The sequence below is a fragment of the Lycium ferocissimum genome, chromosome 3 (genome assembly GCF_029784015.1).
Source record: "Lycium ferocissimum isolate CSIRO_LF1 chromosome 3, AGI_CSIRO_Lferr_CH_V1, whole genome shotgun sequence".
In the NCBI taxonomy this organism is placed as follows: domain Eukaryota; kingdom Viridiplantae; phylum Streptophyta; class Magnoliopsida; order Solanales; family Solanaceae; genus Lycium; species Lycium ferocissimum.
In genome coordinates this window covers 71,276,272-71,288,275 of record NC_081344.1, presented here as the reverse complement: position 1 = coordinate 71,288,275, position 12,004 = coordinate 71,276,272, and positions in this window count along the sequence as shown.

Sequence of the window (12,004 nt, the reverse complement as noted above, 5' to 3'; positions counted from 1 at the left end):
AAACCAAGAACAAACACCGATAATTAATTATTTAGAGTTGCATTACCGATTCAAACGAAAAAAAAAATACTCCGAAAATATAGGTTAAATACACGGTGAAAAAATTAAAAATCAGTTGTAGAATCTTACCTTTTTTGTGAATTAGATTTGAATCATGAGTGAAATTAATGAGTAGTTAATTAGAGATAACAAAAGGAAGTTGTAGAATCAGTAACTGATTTGCAATCGGGAGAAAATTAAGGATATAAGTGAATAATGGCGTGTATTTAGTGGGGATAGGAGAGAGAGCCGTTTTTCTTTTTTGGGCTTAAATTTAGGGGTGTGGGAAGTTATCGATGAGCTGTAAAAAACTCGGTAGCTATACGAAGTAAATATGTAATATTTTAGCTACTAAATATAATTATTGAAAAGTTTAGTTATGTTCCATAAATAGGTAATAATGAAACCTATGCCAAGTAAATTTTACTTTTTTTAAGCTAAGCCAAACGGGCCAACTTATTTTTTTGGGCTTACTTTAAGCATAAAATGACTTATAATGTGGCCAGTTAAACACTCAAAAAAACTGAAAACAGCTTGTACAACTTGTAGGCTAAGCCAAACGGGCTCTATCATATACAGATAGAAAGGCCTCTGGCCCAATTTAGAAAGAAAAAGCTTCTAGTCAACTTTTCCTACAGGCTAAAACTACTGGGCCTATGGTCCATGGACAGACTTAAAATGAGTTGACTACAGCAACTGTTTGTTTTGTACAGTGTTATTTCCGTTACTTTGGTGCTGCAAAATGTGTAGTTTTATTGTGTAATGAGTTGACTTATTGGTTATTCGAATTGGATATGACATATAATTGGGTTATTTTTAGTGTATGCCTCCACATGTCCCTTCCGTTAGGCATAGGGGTTGATTCTTGCTTATTGTTTAACAGAGAGTTATACATAGAATAATCGGAAAAGGGCCAAATATAGCCATGTACAATTGAAAAAGGGCAACATATACCTCTCATTATATTTTCGATTCAACTATACTCCTTCCGTTATTTAAATATATCTTCATTTATATTATTTGCTCAAATATATCTTTCCTCTGTTAAAGTTGTAATACAATGGACTTTAATGGAGGAAGGGTATATTTGAGCCAATAGTATAACGGCAAGGATATATTTGAATCCAAAATATAACGAGGGGTATATTTAATCCTTTTTCAATAATACAGAGATATATTTGGCCCTTTTATGTAGAATAATACTTAAGCGGATGGTACATTTAAACTATTTTTCTAAGTAGAGTGGCATAGAGTCTACCCATTATGATTACATTTCTTTGTACACGGAAGCACTTCATGCTTTAAGTGAAAAAGGTAAAAAATGTCCCTCTATTTTGGGAAAAGGGTTAAAATATCTCCCGTTATAAATTTGAGTAAAAAAACTCCACCCAACTACATTTAAACCCCACCCAACTACATAAAAAACTCATATACGATCAACTTATTCCCAAGTCTTACGTCTTGAGTCACTAGGCACGAAGGGGTAACCCATATGATTTTTTTTTATTTAGTTAGGTCGGGTTTAAAAATGAATCGGGTTATTTTGGGAATTTTCGTTGAGACATGGGTATATTTGAGAACTTTAATGAGGGAGGGGTATTTTTTTTTTTTTTTTACCCAAATTTATAATGGAAGATATTTTAAGCCCTTTTCCCAAAGTATAGGGGTATCTTAACCCTTTTTCCTTAATTTAATAGATAAATACCTTTCATCTTGCCTGATTATTGTGCCTGTGTCCCAAGATAAAGCCAAAATTTGAGAAAAGGTCCAAAACGGTACACTATCTTTGAGTTTGAACTCAAAATCATCCATTTTCTTTCACCTGGAGCATTAATAGTCCATAACGTTTGCTTCACTTACTCATGTTATTCGGTAAGCGTGAATTATCAGTCGAGTAGTCTTGCTTCACTTACTCATGTTAAATCAAATTTTCATTTGTTTGAAATGAAAAATTCATGAATGTATTCTTAAGCTCTCGCATTTACAAAAGAATTAGAGCTAGTTTCTTTTTGGGTGCTTAAATTTGTAAGGTTGAAACTATATTACTCAGTTTTTATTGGAAAATTATTTTTTGTATAACTTGTTTCATCTATGTGTTATCTATCTTTTAAAGATTTATATAGTTGTATAGCTCTTATAAATTTCCTTCTGTTTGTTTATTCATCCACTGTTCTAAGAGGAGTAGATTGATAGAGGCTATGTGCTATGTCAAATACAACATGTTTTGGTTGGAACGGGTTCATCAATATTAAATGCTAGGTTTTTAGTGTCAATTAATGATAACTTCTCTATTATTGGACTAGGAGGAATGGATCTCATCCTTCTGCTCAGCTCTGCAGTTTAAGGTGATAGAGAATTAAGAGATTATTTTATGTGAAGAAGCTCCGTCCATTGACTTTCCGTTAATAATTAACAGAATATTTGGAGAGTGACTGAAAATGCACCACTATAACAAACATTATAGACTATTAATGATCTACATAAAAGAAAATGGATGGTTTTGAGTCCAAACACAAAGATACTTGACTGTTTTGGGTCTTTTCTCCAAAAATTTCATGCGTTTCATCTAAAGGTCATCTTCTGAAACGGTGTTGCCCATTTCTAATTGTTATAATTGTTTCGTTGCAGCCTGTATGCTCAGTGGTTGTATCATGCACCCATATTCTGGAGCTCCCAATTGAAAAGGTTATTCATTGATGCAATTGTTATGATAATAAATGACGCGAGCTTCGATTAGGCCAAAGTTAATCTCACTCAATATTTTAACAAAAGATTGGCGACTTCAATTTCAACATAGTCTCCGCTACTAAGTGGCGACTAAAGTCTCTAGTAAAAGTTGTTCTATAGTGACGACATTATCAGAAATCACAGATTGAGAAATATTTTTCGTAGTGATATTCTTCACTTTAGGGGTGAGTGTAGTCGCCACAAATATGTTGCTTTTGCGGCTACCTTTTTATGTCGCCAGATAACATTCAGCAACGGAGGTATATGCAGCGATCTCAGAATCGTCACGAAAGACATGTAGTGACAACTTCCAGGTCTTTAGTAGTGACTTTGGTCGCCACAAAAACATGTTTCTTGTAGTGATATATGTAAAACAACAATAGAATTTACTGATTAAACTAATCGTTTAAAAGTTCTCACTATAATATGAAGAAGGACTAGTAATAAATATTGAACTTTAAAAGATGAAAGACAATACACGGGACAATATATTATAGTACTTTGATATTTTAAAATGCAGTGTCATTGCATATGTTATCACCGGATACATAAATTAGTAAATACTGATATACTTGATTATTATTATAATCAAATATAGAATGTCAGATAAATAAAACTAAAGTTAGATAGATCGATAAAAGAAAAATTAAGAGGACTTAACTATGTAAGTGTTCTTAACCCTAATAATTACCAAAATTTTGGTTTCGGGCCTGGCTGATCTTTAGGGAATGATTTACCACCTAAGCAGAAATTTTTTGGTGAGAATCTGAATTAGTCAAGCCACGGAACAAAATATCGAATACCGTGTAGGAAATAAATAAAAAATCTTAACAATCAGTTTGTCATTGAATCATTAATAGAAATCTTATGCAAGTAACACGAGGGTGAACTTGAAATCTGAAAATTGTAGTAGCACAGAATTACGAAAAAAAAAAATTAAAAAATAGTAACATAAATTATAAAATCAGTGGTCATAGAGTTTTAGAAATAAAGAAATTTTTGTAAATCTATGGTCCAAAATAAGTCATAAATATTTGTATAAAGAACAAATCATCCCACTACATTAAATTATTTATAACAAAAATATGACATTCTGTTGAATCATTTTATGTTCATTACTTTATTAAATTTCTATGTTCTGGAATTTCATCAAGTTTAAACACAAATGAACATTTGTTTAAATCAGTTCTTCATTTGTTGTTATAAATTAATTGTAGTCTTTATATTAGTCAATTCATTATTAATTCCTAAATTCCATTGGTTAAAAAAATTGAGTAGTCTAAGGAATAGCATCATTTGGAGAGACGAGAAACATGCACCTACGGACTAGGTTGCGGTAAAAGTCATAAGTACTCTTTTATTCTTAATCAGAAGTCTCAAGTTCGAGCGCTAAGTATAGAATCGTGTTTGTTAGGAAGCGTCTTTACCTTCCAATATGAAATTTTTTGGTACAAATTCAAATTTAGTTAAAGCCCAATATAAATAATGAATATCGAGGGGGAGACCGATAAAAGAAATACATGCACCTTCATACTGTATGGATTAGATCCAAACAGTCAAAAGAATAAAAGGTAAAATAAGATGCTATCAAGCAATACAGACAAAATTTATTGTCTATAATGGTTGGTGGTGGGGGGTTTTTAAACAATAACTCCAAATGTTGTTGTTATTATTATCACTATTATTCTTATTATTAAACTTGAAGAAAATGTCCATTTGATGACAATGACTTGGGCTTGTCTCCTTCAAGTTACCCACATATTATTTATTCAAATTTAAACAACATGCATCCAGCTGCCAATCCTCATAAAACAACAAATAATAGTACGTACGTGAGATCCTTAGGTCTAGGTCCTCAGTCCCCACTCCTAACAAATGTAGCTATCCATTTTTTCTTCCACCCGAGATTCAGTATCTGTTTTGAAGTTCTGATTAATTTGAATTCGCATCACTTGAGGCTCATTAAAGGGGTAATACGCGTGCCAGAACTTTTTCCATTATCAAGGGGTTAAACCTGAACCTTTGATTAAAAGTTGGGATCCTATCCGTCCCACTACAATTTTTTGGTGTTAATTTTTTGCATTCCTAACCCAAACACGAAACCCTTCATCAACCCTTCTCGTCCCTATATCATTGTCAATTTGTATGACATTGATTGAACTCAAAATTTAATATTGTTTATTTAACTTATTTATTATTCTATCAGTAGTAATAAAATAAAATAATAAAGTAATATTTTAAAAAATTGAGTAATTTGTAAGAAAAAAACACCACATGGATATGGTAAAATGTTGTGATTTCTTCCCATCTATTTAGATTTTAGTGGACAAAGTAATACTAATAAGTATTTGATAGAATAATCAAAGTATGTACGGATTGACTTGAATATTATAGTATAAAAAATATTACCAAAACAAATGAAATACTATGTTTGTTTTGAGATCAACATTATGCCAATTTAGTAACCTCAAAGCTTAAAAAAAATAAAAAAAAAAAAAAAAACATAAGTCAAAATGTTGTATCCAAATTGATCTATTGCATATGCGCTATAGAGTTATAAGTATGAGTTCATCTGACCTTAGTAACTTTGACACGATCTTTTTAATTATATTAAAATTCCGCAAAATGAGTATAAACAAATAATTTGAATTCAATAAATTAAATAAATAGTAAAATTTAGAATGAGGCCATTGTCTTTGTCAATAATTTCTGGTATATATCCCAAAATCCAAAAGAATGGCATGAGCTGACAAATGAGTATATCAAATCAATCACAATGATTACATAATTGACAATTACGTTCATAATGATTCCTACTCTTGTATGTCCAATCATTTTTTTTTAGATATATTCTCTCGTTTCTTGGGTGGACACTCAAAATTTTTGGCATTGGCCTACTGGGAGAGGATTGTGACAAATTGGTTTCCTACTTTTCTTTTATGGTCCACTACTATAATTACACCATAAATATCATGTGTTTATTAGATAAATATATATTTCCCCTAATCCCTAATCACTTTTAAACTATTTATTTATCCCCCTAAACAACTTAAGATAATTATTTACCCCCCTTAGCGGCTCGGGATCGCTCATCGACATCATCTCAAAAATTACCAACTCTTCATTTTTTATTTTTCTTTTATTATTTTTTCTCTTTCTTCTACTTTCTCCCTCATTCTCACCAACACCGCCGCCCCGCCACCAACACCGCCGCCGCCCCACCTTCTTCCGCCCTCCACCCCCACCCCACCGATTTTGAATTATCAAGAACACCACCACCACCATATCAAGTCGAAGTCCACCGTATTACATCACAGAACTTCTACTGGTGTCAAACAAGAAATTTAGGTTTATATACACACAATTTCATTAGATATCGAGGCACATTAATCGAAATCTGCAAAGTTATTTTGCGAAAGCACGTTTCATTGTACAAGTTCCATTACATTTGTTCTTTAGGAAGTATGGAGTGAGCAGATTCATTTATCCTCCACCAACGAGCTAATCTAATAAATAATTAACTTTCGAGCCCAAACAATAAGCATTCAAGGATATTCTAACTCCCGCATTTTCATATTTTCTTTTGTTATTTCTCTATCATGCTTTCCTTTCCAAAATACTCAACCCTTTGAAAATCACCAATAATTGTATTAAGTTTTCCTAATACTAATAAATCCGTACAATACAAGAATATAAGAAACGATCAGAATGTATTGCATAACTAAACATAACTAAAAGTTCGTTTCTCCGTACTTTTAGTTAAACACAACTAAAAGTCTCATTTTTTTTAATTTATAACTAAACATAACTAAAAGTTCTCCAATACTTTTTAGTTAAACACAACTAAAAGTTAACTAAATATAATTAAAAGATAAAGATATTCAATTTCTAAGAAAGTATGCCTCGATCGAGCTTGCATTTTAATCTTCTTAATAATGTTCCAACTCACATGCTTAATCTCGCTTACAAATTAACAACAATTAACATAAGTATGAATTCAAGACAAGCAACCCAAGCAATAAGCATTCAAGGATATCTCGAACTCCCCGCATTTTCATATTTTCTTTTGTTATTTCCTCTATCGTGATGCTTTCCTTTCCAAAATACTCAACTCCTTCAACCCGAAAATCACCACGTATCAATGTATTAAGTTTTCCTAATACTAATAACCGACAATACAAAGAATATAAGAAACGATATGAGAACAAAGCATGCATAACTAAACATAACTAAAAGAGACTTTTAGTTAAACACAACTAAAAGTCCTAAACATAACTAAAAGTCATTTAAACACAACTAAAAGAAAATATAACTAAAAGTCCGCTCTCCAAAGATATTCAGAAAGTATTTTTTTTAATCTTCTTATCTAATGTTCCAACTCACATGCTTAATCTCGCTTACAAATTAACAACAATTAACATAAGTATGAGAGACAATGCAACCCATAATTCCAAATCCACCGTTTGAATAATAACAATTGTCATTGTTATTGTTAACACAAATAACAATAGTAGAGGTCCCGCCCCCCTCTCTTCAGAATTCAATTGATAACAATAATATTTTGAGACAAGAATTGTAATTTCGTAAAGAAGATTGTTCCTTGAATATGTAATAAGAAATTAAAGTAACTAGAGCTTAATAACAAAACCTTAACAACACTAGAGAGAGAAAACCAACACAAAGAACAAAGCAAATGTCAATTTTATGCAAATGTCAACTTTATGCATTTCTTAACCTGGCCGAATTTGAGCCGGGTTTGTTAACTCAACAAATTTAATCTCTTTATTTGTGTCAAATCAAACCCATAAATTAAATCTATATACAAAGAAACAAAGAAGAAGAAAAAATGGGAACTGTTGAAGTAATCGCAAAAAAGAGAAGGGAAAAGAATAAGAAAGAAAAGGAAAAAAAGTTAATTTAAAATAGAAAAAATAAAATATTAAGAAAATCTTAATATATCATCCAATTAAGATGACATCTCAGACAAATATCACTTTTAGTGTTTATTTTTTCCTCCCACGCGCTTTTAAAAGACACTTTTGAATAATTATCGAGTAAGTTGTTTAGGGGTAAATAATTACCATAAGTTTAGTTTTTTGTCCGCCAAGTTCCAGGGGGAAATGATGTCTTTTCTCATAAATATATAAATCTTTTATAATTTAATTAAGATTAATTATTCGCTAATTCTCAATTTATATGTGGCAATTTTGGATTTTGAGAGTCTAATTGCTTAATTTTGATTTTTTACCCCAAATTCGAACATGAAATCTCTGAGTTTTTTTAAATAAACTCTACATATTTGAAAACTACATAAAAAGTATTACTCCATCAGTCTCAAATTATTTGTTTTGTTACTTTTAGCATTTCAAGAGAAAAAACATACTCCACCTTTTTTCATGTTTTACATTTAGCATTAATTACTTATGCGCCAATGATTTTCTAATATTTAAGACTAAACAACAATTAATATGAGTATTGTGGTGAAATACACGTATCGATTACTCCCGTCAGTCTATTTTACTTGTCTTCCTTACTAAAATTAGATGGTCCAAAATAATTGTCATTTTAGAAAATTAAGATATAATTAGGTATTTTTTTTCCATCTTTACCTTTACTCAATAAATATGAAGAGAGATTAATGTGGTGAAAAGGAGAATAAAATTAAATTGAGATCAAAGAATAAATAGGGATAATTGAGTCAAATCACGCTTTTAATTACTATCTTAAGGGACGTGTAAATAAAAAACATACAAGTAAAATGCATCGAAGGGAGTATTGTTTCTTAACGAATGTACGACATCCAAACTAGACTAGTAAAAATGAATGGAGTAAGTAGTTTGCTTTGATTTATGTCATTGTTATATTGATCAGTGACATTGTTGTTGGTAGTGGATCTCCCCAATTTTCACTCATGCAGCGTTCGAATTCACATTGTAATACTTTTTACCATTTCCCCTTCCCCTTCCCCATGTGTAATAAAAAAAATATTAAAAAAAGTGACATTGTTATACGAGCCAATGTCAATATTCTTTTATCTATTACCTAATATAGTACATTCTCCCCAAAGTCCACTTATGAGATTACACTTGGTATATTGTTATTGTTGCTAATCAACTTGACTTAGCGTGAGAATTATTGTAAGTTTATTATTGTCGAAGATTAAAAATTAAAAATATAAGAGCCGAAAAATAGAACAAATATCATCTCCTTTTCTTTTTATTTTGCATCTAAAAAATTATTAAAATGTTGGTTAAAGTGAGGCGGAGGCTTTATAAGCGAATTACATCATAAATCGCATTTGAAATTGCGATTTATAGTCAAAATCACCAAGGTACCAATTTTTATTGTTTTTGTGTTCTTTAATATCTAATATATGCCTCTATTTGCCAATTTCCTATTTAAAATGAGAACTGTGTCTTCTTTGTTGATGGCGAATTGACCCCAAAATTGCCAAAAAGGAAATTGCATTGCTATATCCTCCGTCTCAAATTATCGGTCGTGATTACTAAACATAGTTGTCTCAAATTATCGTTTGGCACAATTAATTATTTTTTTCCATTTTACTCTTAGTAGAATTTTGTCATTAATGGAGATGACACATAATAGAGTAAATTGTTAATGAACAGAGATTATAACTTAAACATAAATAAGGATAAAATTAGTCAAGTACTCCTCCTAATTAATATTTTTTAAGGGACATGTAAGACAAAAAAGCGAAAGATAATTTGAGATGGAGGAAATATTGCATAAGTCACGATAATTGATAGTTTGAAATATTTAAAAGATATATGAAAAACTTACGGTCAAAGAATGACTTATTTGAATATTGAAATCCGAAAGATGTCACATAAATTGAGACCGAGAAGGTACTAGTTACTTCTCCATCTATTTTCATTTTTGAGATGCCACATAAATTGAGACCAAGAAGATACTAGTTACTTCTCCATCTATTTTCATTTTTGAGATGCCACATAAATTGAGATCGAGAAGGTACTAGTTACTTCTCCATCTATTTTCATTTTTGACTTATCATATAATCATGAATTCATGATATGTGAATGATATTTGATGTAAACACCGTATGTTTGGTAAGTTTTTTTCCTTCAAATTCCACCTCCTCTCAACTTATTTTGAAACTTATTGAGTTTTGAACAACTTATTTATACGTATTAAATAAATTTTTATATATAAATATCAAGTTTTAATCAAAGTTATTAAACTTTATCGAGCCTGTAAATAAAATTCTAGCTCCGTCCTTTGCCATTAGTTATGAATTTCACAAGAATGTTATCCATGGTACTTTATGACATTATGCTATGTACATCTAAACAATTCCTTTTCTTATCTTAAACTTTGTGTTCTGTCAATTAGCATCAAACAAATTAAGATAGGAAACAACTTTGCGAGTTAAGTGGAACATATACAAGCATGGAATAGTGAGTATACCTACATCTAGTTTGACCTCTATATATGTAGTCAAATCATCTAAAGAATTTATATCTATATAATTACATCTGTTCCTTCCATTTTAATTTATATGCATGGTATGGTCTGATTAAGTACGAAGTTTAAAAACAGAAGAAAAAATCAAAACTTGTTATTATAGATATGCCATGATTTTCTTGTGGGTATAAAAACATATCCTTAAGGGTAAAGTAAAGTAAGGACTTAAAGTTAAATTATTTTTAAATATTTCTTCAAAATAAACTAATAATTAAATATTGTCACGTATAAAAGGATCGCACCTCGGCTATTTCCACGTATTACTACAATGAAAAGAGTATCTTGTCGAGGTGCAAGGGGTAATGATACTTTTTGTATAACGATATCAGTTGAACTAATTTATACGTACATCAACTATTACATTGAGTCAAATTATGTTAGGCTAACATTATAAATATGATTTATTTTAATATTCTTATAGGATAAAGGGAAACCCAATTGTTGGCTGTCACCTTTAAGCTGCAATATAAGGAACTTAAAATCCATAGTGGGATACAAATAATAAAAAATTTTAGCAAAAAAAGTAAAAAAAAAAATTAAAAGGAAAAATATCAGCGTTCTATAACAGTAATAAATCCACTCAGCTGAATAAGTTGAATTTGGAGACAACTTTTTGTGGATGATATAAAAGATAGTGTAAGATGTAGACATTGATTCGTGGCCTTTTCTATAAAATCCATAGATGTCCAATCAATAGCCAATGTTTTTGTATGGACTGCCTTTTCTGGTTTTAATGAAGATTGTTTATACCTATTGAAAGATGGTTAGCACCAAAACTTGTCGGTCTTCTTTCCATAAATGCAAAAAATACTACTCCTCTGTCTAAATTTAAGTGATATAGTTTAACTAGATAATAAAGTTAAAAAAAAAATAAGACTTTTGAAACTTGTGGTCTAAAATAAGCTATTAATTTTTATGTGGTACGTAAATCATTTCATTAAGATTAAGAGGCGAAATTTTAAGTTAAATTAGGTCTAAGTATAAAAATATATCATTCTTTTTGAGACAAACTAAAGAAAAAAGTGTATCACACATAAATTGAGATAGAGCGAGTACCATTTTTTTAAAGATAATCATGATATCTAAGCCAATTTGCATGCACCTCTATTAACTTTTTGGGATACTAATACTTCTCACGAGTACATATATCAAATAACTTTATCCATCAAAATTTATAAATATATCACTTAATCGTGATTAAATGATAAAAATGCATATGCAACGAATTTTGCGTACGTTGAATTTGTATATATTTAATATAATATAAATACGGAGTGCAAATAAGTTTTTTCCGCTGCTATCCCTAGAAACAACTCAATGATCTAGAAGTCACAATTTCAACTACTTTGAGCAAGATTATGACTTTTAACTTTCAGTTAATTATGTGAAAAGAAAAAGATCTGTGTAATTAAAGTTTCTTAAACGGTCAAACCTCTCTATAACAATATCTTCAATGATAACATTTCACTATAACAGCCCAACATTTTTTGAAACCACCTTCATATTATGACATATATTATATTCTCTAACAATATCTTGCTATAGCAGCTAAAAAGCAGCCGAACAAACGACGTCATTATAGAGAGATTGACCGTGACATCCTTTGAAGCTGATGAACTCCAACCAATAATATTAATAGTGAGAGTAGGGAGCAGATCAAATTATGGCTCATAACTAGAGGAAAAAAAAGAATAGCAAAATGCAAAGAGAACAGAGTTCAGTACTTGGAAGAAAA